This window comes from Salvelinus alpinus, chromosome 4, assembly GCF_045679555.1.
Source record: "Salvelinus alpinus chromosome 4, SLU_Salpinus.1, whole genome shotgun sequence".
Lineage (NCBI taxonomy): Eukaryota > Metazoa > Chordata > Actinopteri > Salmoniformes > Salmonidae > Salvelinus > Salvelinus alpinus.
In genome coordinates, this window is record NC_092089.1 from 47853578 (window position 1) to 47867943 (window position 14366).

The window sequence follows — 14366 nt, forward strand, 5'->3', positions numbered from 1 at the left end:
CTCTCTCTCCCTCTCTCTCTCTCTCTCTCGCGCTTTCTCTCTCTCTCTCTCCCTCTCACTCTCTCTCCCACTCTTTCTCTCACCCTCTCCCGCTTTCCCTATCCCTCACTTTCTCTCTTCTGTTCTCTCTCTCCCGTTGCCGTTGCGCTTGTCACCATTAGCATTCAGCAGGCAGGTGGTAACCGCGGCGACCTGTGGGAACACCTCTTGATTGAACTGATGGGATGTGAAAGGGGCAAGGGCCGGGGGTCTCGGGGAGGGGGTGTCGTGCTCAACAGACATGAATCAGGAGTAATATTCTCTCATCACTGTGGTGCTGCAGCTGTGGAGGGCTATTGGATAGCAGCCCAAGGCAAATTACATTCAGAATCAATAGGAAAAATGATAGGCAGGGTCCTTGACATTTTAAATACTTCAAATACAGTATGTGTTTTCTATGGCTGTAGCTGAAATTCAAAGGGAAAAGACTGGAGGGATACAATATATTATAGTTTGACGACATGTGTTCACCAAGGAAGCACACAACATATGAATACAATAACAGCTACTGCTGAAAAGCAGTGACATTATTTCTACTCATACAGAATGTACAACTTGCTGCTGTTATGTACCAGCCTTACAAAAGAGAGAACATGTCGGACAAAACACTACGCCTCCCAGCAGTCTACTCTGCTATTTGGACCAAAGCTAATACCCACCAATTAATTTAACAGCCGCCGGATTATACATAGTCAGCTATCTATCGCCTCCACACCTTTCACATAACCTCCCAAATAATGGCTGTCTCATTGGACACTAAGCTCTCAGTGTATTGAATTGAATATCAGATGCCTGAAACAATGAGCGAAAAATAGAGGTGAAATGATTGACCAATGTGCCAAATCTGCCAATACCATTTATGTTTTCAGAAACACCTACAGGCTCTCTCTCAGTCTTTAGCCGACCGAGGCCAATGGTATTTGTGTTGTTTGCCAGTGGGCCTGGCTCCAGTCTAGGTATTGACATTTTCTCCCATGTGACAGTCGGGGGTTGGGAGAATGCGCATCACATTGGCGTAGAGAACATATCATTCCCTAGCAGTTGTTTATCACATTATATCAGCAATATAGAACATGTACTTGTCATATTCCACTCCAGGTTTCAAATTCAATATGGATTTACTATACAGTGTATTTTTAGTGCTAACCCATGATTGTGCAATTAGTGTATATAGTAGGGTGGTAGTGGCTGGCTTCTTTTTTTGGAGGGAGCATCCACGCACACGCATCATGCCATGCTATGGATGGGTCCAGTGACGCAGACCAAAACAAAGGCGGCTGAACGACATGAAAGCACCACTACGTAAATGCTAATAGAATTGCATTATGATCAACGTGCAGTAGCTAGGTGAGTCAGATTGTCTGTTGTGCCGTGCTTACATCATCCCTACTATGAATGAAAACACTCAGTCGCTGTGGGGATGAATAGTCACTCAAGCAAAGTATGAACCAGGGCATAGATTAGACCTACGTCATTCCACTTCCTGACACAATCGTTATTGATCTTAGCATCACTGTATAATTGACTGTTGTCTTCTGTAGATCATCCACCACACAGATGAGGCTTCAGCCTGTGGGCTTACTAATCAAATATTACTACTTAGCAAATATAGAGCTATATGATGAAGCTATAAACTGTATATAAGCTGTATACTGTAGACACATTATATAAGCTATATACTAAAGATATAAGCTATATTTAAAATAACTGTCCAGTGTTTCCAGATTTCTAGGAAATATGAGCTATAATTAATTACAATATGAGTGAAATAGTTTTCCTTTTGAATTATTTTTAATTAAATATGTTAAAAAGCAGCTTTTCTCTGTTGGAATGGTGTAGGAGTACTCCAACAAATAGAATGGTATGTGTGTATACCGGTCTTTAAAAATATTAATGTGGGTAGACTGCTGATTGGCCAGCTCGGCCAATGATCCAACATGACATCATGTTCTATGGCCACAAATGTGAGTATAGGACGAGTCAACAACATTATTTGGATGTGAGTTAACAGAATATTAACTTTTAAACGTTTTTTCCCTAAACAGATACTTTTACGGTATCTGTACAGTAATCCTATGACCTAGTCTCACTAATGGATGGCAAAGCATGTTGTCTCACAAATAGTACATATGGAATGAAGTATGCTATTTCAACAAACACATATAATGACTACCCCACCTAAAGCTTCTTCCCTCTCTATGCTAAATATAGCCACCGTATAGTGGTTGGAGTATAGAATGGCTGGCTGGCTATAATAATAGGATATTACATAAGTGCCATCCCCAGTATACTACAGCAACTACAATATGGGTCCCTATTCAAATCAAATCAAATACAATTTTATTGGTCACATACACATGGTCAGCAGATGTTAATGCGAGTGTAGCAAAATGCTTGTGCTTCTAGTTCCGACAATGCATTAATATCTAACAAGTAATCTAACAAATTCACAACAACTACCTTATCACACAAATGTAAAGGGGTGAATAAGAATATGTACATATAAATATAGGGATTTTGCAGTAGATGGTATAGAACAGTATATACAAATGTGATTAGTAATGTGGGATATGTAAACATTATTAAAGTGGTGTTATTTAAAGTGACTAGTGATATCTTTATTAAGTACATTTATTAAAGTGGCCAGAGATTGAGTATGTATGTTGGCAGCAGCCTCTCTATGTTAGTGATGGCTGTTTAACAGTCTGACGGCCTTGATAGAAGCTGTTTTTCAGTCTCTCAGTCCCAGCTTTGATGCACCTGTACTGACCTCGCCTTCTGGATGATAGCGGGGTGAACAGGCAGTGGCTCGTGTGGTTGTTGTCCTTGATGATCTTTTTGGCCTTCCTGTGACATCGGATGCTGTAGGTGTCCTGGAGGGCAGGTAGTTTGCCCCTGGTGATGCGTTGTGCAAACCGCACTACCCTCTGGAGAGCCTTGCGGTTGAGGGCAGTGCAGTTTCCAAACCAGGCGGTGATACAGCCCGACAAGATGCTCTCGATTGTGCATCTGTAAAAGTTTGTGAGTGTTTTAGGTAACATGCCAAATTTCTTAAGCCTCCTGAGGTTAAAGAGGCGCTGTTGCGCCTTCTTCATCACACTGTCTGTGTGGGTGGACCATTTCAGTTGGTCCGTGATGTGTACGCCGAGGAACTTAAAACTTTCCACTATTGTCCCGTCGATGTAGATGGGGGGTGCTCCCTCCGCTGTTTCCTGAAGTCCACGATCATCTCCTTTGTTTTGTTGACGTTGAGTGAGAGGTTATTTTCCTGACACCACACTCTGAGGGCCCTCACCTCCTACCTGTAGGTCGTCTCGTCGTTGTTGGTAATCAAGCCTACCACTGCAGTATCATCTGCAAACTTGATGATTGAGTTGGAAGCGTGCATGGCCACGCAGTCATGGGTGAACAGGGAGTACAGGAGAGAGCTGAGAACGCACCCTTGTGGGGCCCCAGTATTGAGGATCAGCGGGGTGGAGAGATTGTTTCCTACCTTCACCACCTGGGGGCGGCCCTTCAGAAAGTCCAGGACCCAGTTGCACAGGGCGGGGTCGAGACCCAGGGTCTCGAGCTTAATGACCTATTGGAGAGTTGGGCCTCTCATTGTGTATATGCCCCCAGAGAGGTGCATGGGAGCATGAACCTTGAAGGGATTCACAGTTGTTCTCCACAGACCTCCTCCACACTGTCCTCATGTCATCACTCATTCTAAATGGGCCTCTATGTTCTCTCAACTTCTCCATCTGTCAATTCTACAGTATAAGACAGGGTACAAGAGCACAAGACAAGGCAGTGTTATGTTTTGGAGAGATTGGAGATGGATGGGATAGTGGAGATTTGTCAGATCGATGTGTCCGATCGAGTGTGTGTGTGTGTGTGTGTGTGTGTGTGTGTGTGTGTGTGTGTGTGTGTGTGTGTGTGTGTGTGTGTGTGTGTGTGTGTGTGTGTGTGTGTGTGTGTGTGTGTGTGTGTGTGTGTGTACTACCCCCTCCAGTGCCACAGTTGGTAGCACAAGGCTATTACCATAACATGAGTCACTAGAACATTTTATGCCAGTGGGAGAAGAAAAATCACATTTGTCGTTGTGGCTCTGCCCATCAGCTGGCTGGTGCCGTTTCCACTGCTCCAGAGTCCAATGGCAGCGTGCTTTACACCACACCAGCTGACACTTGGCATTGCTCATGGTGATCTTAGGCTTTAGTGCAGCTGCTTGGCCATGGAAACTAATTTCATGAAGCTCCCGACGAACAGTTCCTGTACTGACGTTGCTTCCAGAGGCAGTCTGGAACTCGGAAGTGAGTGCTGCAACCGAGGATAGACGATTTTTACACACTACAAGCTTCAGCACTAAGCGGTCCTATTCTGTTAGCTTGTGTGGCCTACCACTTTGCGCCGCTTTGAGCCGTTGTTGCTCCTAGACATTTCCACTTCACAATAACAGCACTTACAGTTGACTGTGGCAGCTCTAACCGGGCAATTATTTGACTTGTTAAATCACTGAGCTCTTCAGTAAGGGCCATTCTACTGCCAATGTTTGTCTATGGAGATTACATGGCTGAGTGATCGATTTTATACACCTGTCAGCAATGGGTGTGGCTGAAATAGCCAAATCCACTAATTTGATGGGGTGTCCACATACTTTTGTATATATAGTGTATATTAAAATATACTGAGCTATCCCTGTCCATACTATAGGCGTTCACTCAGAATTCATCCTGGAGTATTTTTCAGTGGGGGACGTTTAAGACAAGAATAGAACAGAGATTGAATCAAGCGTTCTGACAAATAAGGATTCAGTAATAGCATTAGTGTCTATGCATTCTTATTGATGTCTGCCTGAGATCTTGTGCTGAAGGCTTGGTGTTCCCCGCGGGAGATGCAGAGATGCTTTACTCACCCAATAACTCTGTCTGCAAGTGATACACGTGGGCCTGTAGAAGACATTAATTTGTTGGATGATATCATGGAACTGTTTAGATCGTTTTAGACTGAGATAGAGAGGAAACAATCTTTTCTTTAGTCAGAGAAAAAAAAAAGTCATATTAACTACATAACAGATGTCATAAGAAGACAGCTAGTATCAACGTGTGACAACTGACAAAATGACGCTGTGGCTTCTGACGCTGTCATAACACAAAACACTGTGATGTTGATATCACTTACAGGCATGCTGTCTCTCAGTGCAGCTATTGAAGAGGCCAAAACAAAACAAGTCAGGTACAATACAACTACTGTATAATATCTCATACAGGATATCTCACAAATATTGGTGTTGTGTACTAGGTTTGACACCTATGGGCATCCTTAATGTATGATGTCACTACTTGATACATAGTATTCTGGGACTAGGGAACGGATGCACATGGTGTGCCATGCAGTAAAGTGGACATTCATGCAGTCTGAGTCTTATTGCATTCATTTACAATTTAGTTCAGTCCGTCTAATGAAGTATTAAAACGGAGACAAAACAAGTGGAAGTGGAGGAAAACAGATACTGGTTTCATTATGTTTGTAGGGGAAAAGGAGTGTTCCTAATTGCATTGCATTTCCTTTGGCACAAGGGGGTGCCTTGTGAGAGCTTGATTGTCTTTCCTTTTTCATTAGGGTAAACCCAGGGGGAGATATTCTCCCACACCCTGATTTATTTTTCCTTTATTTAACTAGGCAAGTCAGTTAAGAACAAATTCTTATTTTCAATGATGGCCTAGGAACTGTGGGTTAACTGCCTTGTTCAGCGGCAGAACAACAGATTTTTACCTTGTCAGCTCGGGGATCTTGCAACCTTTCGGTTACTAGTCCAACGCTCTAACCACTAGGCTACCTGCCGCCCCATTATAACTAACAATGCTTTGTGTAGAGATGCAACAAGCCCAATTCTACTACAGGTATCTACAGTTAAGATTCAATTTCAGATATAAACTCTGCAAAAAAAGACGCGTCCCTTTTTCAGGACCCTGCCGTTTTTTAAAATCCAAATAACTTCACAGATCTAGCTATCTTCTTATGACATCTGTTATGTAGTTAATAAAGGGTTTAAACACTGTTTCCCATGCTTGTTCAATGAACCATAAACAATTAATGAACATGCACCTGTGGAACGGTCGTTAAGACACTAACAGCTTACAGACGGTAGGCAATGAAGGTCACAGTTATGAAAACTTAGGACACTAAAGAGGCCTTTCTACTGACTCTGAAAAACACCAAAATAAAGATGCCCAGGGTCCCTGCTCATCTGCGTGAACGTGCCTTAGGCATGCTGCAAGGAGGCATGAGGACTGCAGACGTGGCCAGGGCAATAAATTGCAATGTCCGTACTGTGAGGCGCTTAAGACAGCCCTACAGGGAGACAGGACGTACAGCTGATCGTCCTCGCAGTGGCAGACCACGTGTAACAACACCTGCACAGGATCGGCACATCCGAACATCACACCTGCGGGACAGGTACAGGATGGCAACAACAGCCCGAGTTACACCAGGAACGCACAATTCCTCCATCATTGCTGTTTGCAATAAGCTGAGAGAGGCTGGACTGAGGGCTTGTAGGCCTGTTGTAAAGCAGGTCCTCACCAGACATCACCGGCAACAACGTCGCCTATGGGCACAAACCCACCGTCGCTGGACCACACAGGACTGGCAAAAAGTGCTCTTCACTGACGAGTCGCAGTTTTGTCTCACCAGGGGTGATAGTCGGATTCGCGTTTATCGTCGAAGGAATGAGCGTTACACCGAGGCCTGTACTCTGGAGCGGGATCGATTTGGAGGTGGATGGTCCGTCATGGTCTGGGGCGGTGTGTCACAGCATCATTGGACTGAGCTTGTTGTCGTTGCAGGCAATCTCAATGCTGTGCGTTACAGGGAAGACATCCTCCTCCCTCATGTGGTACCCTTCCTGCAGGCTCATCCTGATCGGCATGACAATACCATCATGACAATACCACCAGCCATACTGCTCGTTCTGTGCGTGATTTCCTACAAGACAGGAATGTCAGTGTTCTGCCATGACCAGCGAAGAGCCCGGATCTCAATCCCATTGAGCACGTCTGGGACCTGTTGGATCGGAGGGTGAGGGCTAGGTCCATTCCCCCCAGAAATGTCCGGAAACCTGCAGGTGCCTTGGTGAAAGAATGGGGTAAGATCTCACAACAAGAACTGGCAAATGTGGTGCAGTCCATGAGGAGGCGATGCACTGCAGTACTTAATGCAGCTGGGGGCCACACCAGATAGTGACTGTTACTTTTGATTTTGACCCCCCCTTTGTTCAGGGACACATTATTCAATTTCTGTTAGTCACACGTCTGTGGAACTTGTTCAGTTTATGTCTCAGTTGTTGAATCTTGTTATGTTCATACAAATATTTACACGTTAAGTTTGCTGAAAATAAACGCAGTTGACAGTGAGAGGATGTTTCTTTTATTGCTGAGTTTACATGATAGACTGATACACATACAACAGGCTTAATTGATATTTAAAGACAAACAGTACACATCTGGAAGCATCATAACCAACAGCCTCGCAAACGTATATGGCCTACACACTCTGTACATAATGTAGAACGAATTGCAGCACTACCTCTAGACTAATTGGGCTTGACACATTCTATTCAAACATTGAGTCTGGCATTTGTATGCCTTTATTTCCTAATAGAGCCTCTGAATGGTGAGGAATTCTTAGAAATGAGACGGCATGCTTTGGCTCGTCTCAAAGTGATGATAGGTGGAGTGAGTTGGAGAAGTAATCCTATCAAATTGGATTCTGAAGCCTATGGTTGTAGCTTAATTTCTATCTAAAATAGACATTGATCGGTGTCACAGAGCTTGTGCACTACGCATTTAAAGGTTACGCTACTGTAACAGAGTTAAGAGCGAATCTTAACATCACTCCACAGCTAACTTTTGTATAGCTCAAACGGCTCGTACGTTGTCAAGCGCGTGGTCATGTGTGTTGACGAGTTAGAGGGCCCTGGTTCAAGTTCAGTGAGGCAGCTCTACATACTAAGCCAGCACAGTGACACCGGTTATACTACATCTATTTTTGGACTCATGCAGTAAATGTATTATACAGTGGGGAGAACAAGTATTTGATACACTGCCGATTTTGCAGGTTTTCCTACTTACAAAGCATGTAGAGGTCTGTAATTTTTATCATAGGTACACTTCAACTATGAGAGACGGAATCTAAAACAAAAATCCAGAAAATCACATTGTATGATTTTTAAATAATTAATTTGCATTTTATTGCATGACATAAGTATTTGATCACCTACCAACCAGTAAGAATTCCGGCTCTCACAGACCTGTTAGTTTTTCTTTAAGAAGCCCTCCTGTTCTCCACTCATTACCTGTATTAACTGCACCTGTTTGAACTCGTTACCTGTATAAAAGACACCTGTCCACACACAATCAAACAGATTCCAACCTCTCCACAATGGCCAAGACCAGAGAGCTGTGTAAGGACATCAGGGATAAAATTGTAGACCTGCACAAGGCTGGGATGGGCTACAGGACAATAGGCAAGCAGCTTGGTGAGAAGGAAACAACTGTTGGCGCAATTATTAGAAAATGGAAGAAGTTCAAGATGACGGTCAATCACCCTCGGTCTGGGGCTCCATGCAAGATTTCACCTCGTGGGGCATCAATGATCATGAGGAAGGTGAGGGATCAGCCCAGAACTACACGGCAGGACCTGGTCAATGACCTGAAGAGAGCTGGGACCACAGTCTCAAAGAAAACCATTAGTAACACACTACGCCGTCATGGATTAAAATCCTGCAGCGCACGCAAGGTCCCCCTGCTTAAGCCAGTGCATGTCCAGGCCTGTCTGAAGTTTGCCAATTACCATCTGGATGATCCAGAGGAGGAATGGGAGAAGGTCATGTGGTCTGATGAGACAAAAATAGAGCTTTTTGGTCTAACTCCACTCGCCGTGTTTGGAGGAAGAAGAAGTATGAGTACAACCCCAAGAACACCATCCCAACCGTGAAGCATGGAGGTGGAAACATCATTCTTTGGGGATGCTTTTCTGCAAAGGGGACAGGACGACTGCACCGTATTGAGGGGAGGATGGATGGGGCCATGTATCGCGAGATCTTGGCCAACAACCTCCTTCCCTCAGTAAGAGCATTGAAGATGGGTCGTGGCTGGGTCTTCCAGCATGACAACGACACGAAGCACACAGCCATGGCAACTAAGGAGTGGCTCCGTAAGAAGCATCTCAAGGTCCTGGAGTGGCCTAGCCAGTCTCCAGACCTGAACCCAATAGAAAATCTTTGGAGGGAGCTGAAAGTCCGTATTGCCCAGCGACAGCCCCGAAACCTGAAGGATCTGGAGAAGATCTGTAGGGAGGAGTGGGCCAAAATCCCTGCTGCAGTGTGTGCAAACCTAGTCAAGAACTACAGGAAACGTATGATCTCTGTAATTGCAAACAAAGGTTTCTGTACCAAATATTAACTTCTGCTTTTCTGATGTATCAAATACTTATGTCATGCAATAAAATGCAAATTAATTACTTAAAAATCATACAATGTGATTTTCTGGATTTTTGTTTTAGATTCCGTCTCTCATAGTTGAAGTGTACCTATGATAAAAATTACAGACCTCTACATGCTTTGTAAGTAGGAAAACCTGCAAAATCGGCAGTGTATCAAATACTTGTTCTCCCCACTGTATGTACCAACTGATTCTTGAAGAATATAACTTAGAAATGCCTCAAGAGTTTAGTTCAATAATTGTACCCCATCAGAACCCAAAATATAAGCTTCTTTTACTCCAATGTTTGTAAAAAAAAAAAGGACATTTAAACAAAACACCATATAACCTTAAAATTATCATTTTGATATCATGGATGTTCAGTCCTTTTGATATCTCGGATGATTACATTTCTGCTGCCTGATTTGCTGACTATCCTTTGTTGTTTAACACAACGTTAACACAACGTTCTACATGCCATTCCAAAATGGCTGCTGTGGCTTCTGCTACCTAGCATTAATTAAAAACTAGCAGTATTTAAATCATCTAAATTTGTCAACTGGGATAAGTAGCAAGACAGCGACATCTTCCATCCCTGGATTGAGGTACGTTGTCGAGCCATATCCAGCCCTACAATGCCCTGATTATGGCAGCCAAGCATTACGACCTGTGAGGAAAAATGTAGGCCTACTTACTGTCCGATATTTTCCCGAAGTTGCATATTGTTGATCCCCTGTGAAAAGAGAAGAAACGTATGTTTATGGTCAGAACGCCGGCAATAAGATTGTTGCCAAACAACATTCTGCACGTCCCCCGGTACAAATAGGTTACCCTTCCTGTTCATGCATTTTATGATTTAATGTTGCTACCAAAAGGGATCATGTTTATCAATTAAAACGCTCATAGTTAAGCTAAAGGAATGTTAATGCTTAATTGTTTTTCCACATAATTATAGAGAGAGGTCCTTCATGTTTCCCGGTCAGAGAATGTGACAGGCAAGCCGGCTTTGGGGGAATATGGTAATTGGGGAACATTAGGCTAATGGCATGTTCCAAGGCTAAATGCATTGTGGGTAAAATGTTTTCAAACGGTAGATGCTAAGAGAGATCCTTGGGATGACCTTACTCTAAACCCTATCCTTAACCACGTCCCTTACCCTAACCTGCATGTTTAGGTAAATACGAAAAATAATGTCCCATTTGGAACACTGACAAGTAGAGCATTAAAAAATATATAATAATGTATTTTTTTGTTGTTGCTCAATCTGATTGAATGGGCCTTGCTCCCCAGTGGGTGAGCTCGGGTCCATCCATGACTACATGGATGTTTCGAGTACCTATATGCTGGGGGGAGGGGGTCTGACGCTGCCCAAATGCTCTGTCGAAACGCTGATACTTTCATATCGGCAAGATATAATTTTCAATAAGCTAAATGTTAAATTATTACACACTTTTATATGGTTAGGGTCCCCACACGGCCATATGTCCATGTTACAGCTCTCGTTTACGAAAGCAGAGACGACCAGCTATTCTTATGAGATATCTAGAATCTCCGAACACCTGTGTGTAATGGAAGGACGTCAGAAAAGTTTTGTAACTGACAAATACTGTTAAAACAGAGTTAAACGTATACAGTGACTGTATAATTTGCATTTGTGAAATGATTTTGATTTGCAATGAGAGTAAAGGGCTTTATGTTTCTATAACTGTATCACAATGAGAATCAATTCACATTTAGATGTCGTTTTTGGCTGTTTTGGCTGCCAGAGCCAGTTTACCTCTGTCACATGACCTGGATCAGATGGTCCAGCACCATCCTATGACAATTGCTTAAATTTTTTGTGTAATTATCATTTCTGGAAAAGGCTTCAAATAAAGGTTAAAATCCAGGTCATGTGACATGATCAAGCAAAACACAGGGTCAACATTTGCATAACAAATAAAGTCCTTGGACGTAAAAAGGAGCAGGCTCGCCTACACTCCATAACAGTACATCTTGGTCGAAGCCTACCTTACAGGTAAGAGGCAAAATCCTGTTAACTGTGTATCGCCAAATAACAGTGCATGTGATATCCTTTCCTACACCAAAACAACCTGCAGTAAATGCTACTGACTGAATGGAACACATCTTTCATGTAGCTTTATTTGGCATATGCTGTGTAACATACTGGCATTTTGGAAAGCGACAGTGCAATATCAAACAGTGCTGAGGGAATATGTGAGACAGAAGCCATCTGACTCTCCTGTTTGTTTCTGAATAATTCACAGTGTTTTCACACAACAACAACAGAACAAACAGTAGCATCAGAAGACCAGGGCTCAGCTAGTGACTCTGATACACTTCTATACCAACCATGATCATGTCTGCAGAGACATTGTTTCAAATTTGATTAGTCGTGTGTACGGGATACGAACACAACAACGCAACAATAAGAAACAATATAGTATAAGAACACGTACATAAAGTAAATGGCTCAGTAGAATTGAATAAACATTTTAGCATAAGTATAATACAGGAAGGCACAATGTATAGTCCAATATTTACACGTGTTTCAGGGAAGGGGGGATTGGGGGGAAAGTGTTTAAATTGTGCAGTATTTAGCAGTCATAGTAAGAGTCTGGTAGTAGCGGTTGTGATGTGTGTATAGCATGAATGTATATGTGTGTGTCTTTGTGGATGTGTGTACACTGAGTATACCAAACATTGGGAACACCTTCGCAATATTGAATTGCCCCCCCCCCACCCCTCCTCCACCCCACAAGGTGTCAAAAGCGTTCAACAGGGATGCGGAATCATGATGTCTTCAATGCTTCCCACAGTTGTGTCAAGTTGGCTGGATATCCTTTGGGTGGTGGACCATTCTTGATACGTACGGGAAACTGTTGAGCGCGAAAAACGCCAGCAGCGTTGCAGTTCTTGGCACCTACTACCATACCCTGTTCAAAGGCACTTCTTGCCCATTCACCCTCTGAATGGCACACATACACAATCCAGGTGTCAATTGTCTCAAGGCTTAAAGATCTTTCTTGAACCTGTTTCCTCCCCTTCATCTACACTGATTGAAGTGGATTTAGTGACATCATTTACATTTTACATTTAAGTCATTTAGCAGACGCTCTTATCCAGAGCGACTTACAAATTGGTGCATTCACCTTATGACATCCAGTGGAACAGCCACTTTACAATAGTGCATCTAAATCTTTTAAGGGGGGGGGGGGGGGGGTGAGAAGGATTACTTTATCCTATCCTAGGTATTCCTTAAAGAGGTGGGGTTTCAGGTGTCTCCGGAAGGTGGTGATTGACTCCGCTGTCCTGGCGTCGTGAGGGAGTTTGTTCCACCATTGGGGGGCCAGAGCAGCGAACAGTTTTGACTGGGCTGAGCGGGAACTGTACTTCCTCAGTGGTAGGGAGGCGAGCAGGCCAGAGGTGGATGAACGCAGTGCCCTTGTTTGGGTGTAGGGCCTGATCAGAGCCTGGAGGTACTGAGGTGCCGTTCCCCTCACAGCTCCGTAGGCAAGCACCATGGTCTTGTAGCGGATGCGAGCTTCAACTGGAAGCCAGTGGAGAGAGCGGAGGAGCGGGGTGACGTGAGAGAACTTGGGAAGGTTGAACACCAGACGGGCTGCGGCGTTCTGGATGAGTTGTAGGGGTTTAATGGCACAGGCAGGGAGCCCAGCCAACAGCGAGTTGCAGTAATCCAGACGGGAGATGACAAGTGCCTGGATTAGGACCTGCGCCGCTTCCTGTGTGAGGCAGGGTCGTACTCTGCGGATGTTGTAGAGCATGAACCTACAGGAACGGGCCACCGCCTTGATGTTAGTTGAGAACGACAGGGTGTTGTCCAGGATCACGCCAAGGTTCTTAGCGCTCTGGGAGGAGGACACAATGGAGTTGTCAACCGTGATGGCGAGATCATGGAACGGGCAGTCCTTCCCCGGGAGGAAGAGCAGCTCCGTCTTGCCGAGGTTCAGCTTGAGGTGGTGATCCGTCATCCACACTGATATGTCTGCCAGACATGCAGAGATGCGATTCGCCACCTGGTCATCAGAAGGGGGAAAGGAGAAGATTAGTTGTGTGTCGTCTGCATAGCAATGATAGGAGAGACCATGTGAGGTTATGACAGAGCCAAGTGACTTGGTGTATAGCGAGAATAGGAGAGGGCCTAGAACAGAGCCCTGGGGGACACCAGTGGTGAGAGCACGTGGTGAGGAGACAGATTCTCGCCACGCCACCTGGTAGGAGCGACCTGTCAGGTAGGACGCAATCCAAGCGTGGGCCGCGCCGGAGATGCCCAACTCGGAGAGGGTGGAGAGGAGGATCTGATGGTTCACAGTATCGAAGGCAGCCGATAGGTCTAGAAGGATGAGAGCAGAGGAGAGAGAGTTAGCTTTAGCAGTGCGGAGCGCCTCCGTGATACAGAGAAGAGCAGTCTCAGTTGAATGACTAGTCTTGAAACCTGACTGATTTGGATCAAGAAGGTCATTCTGAGAGAGATAGCGGGAGAGCTGGCCAAGGACGGCACGTTCAAGAGTTTTGGAGAGAAAAGAAAGAAGGGATACTGGTCTGTAGTTGTTAACATCGGAGGGATCGAGTGTAGGTTTTTTCAGAAGGGGTGCAACTCTCGCTCTCTTGAAGACGGAAGGGACGTAGCCAGCGGTCAGGGATGAGTTGATGAGCGAGGTGAGGTAAGGGAGAAGGTCTCCGGAAATGGTCTGGAGAAGAGAGGAGGGGATAGGGTCAAGCGGGCAGGTTGTTGGGCGGCCGGCCGTCACAAGACGCGAGATTTCATCTGGAGAGAGAGGGGAGAAAGAGGTCAGAGCACAGGGTAGGGCAGTGTGAGCAGAACCAGCGGTGTCGTTTGAC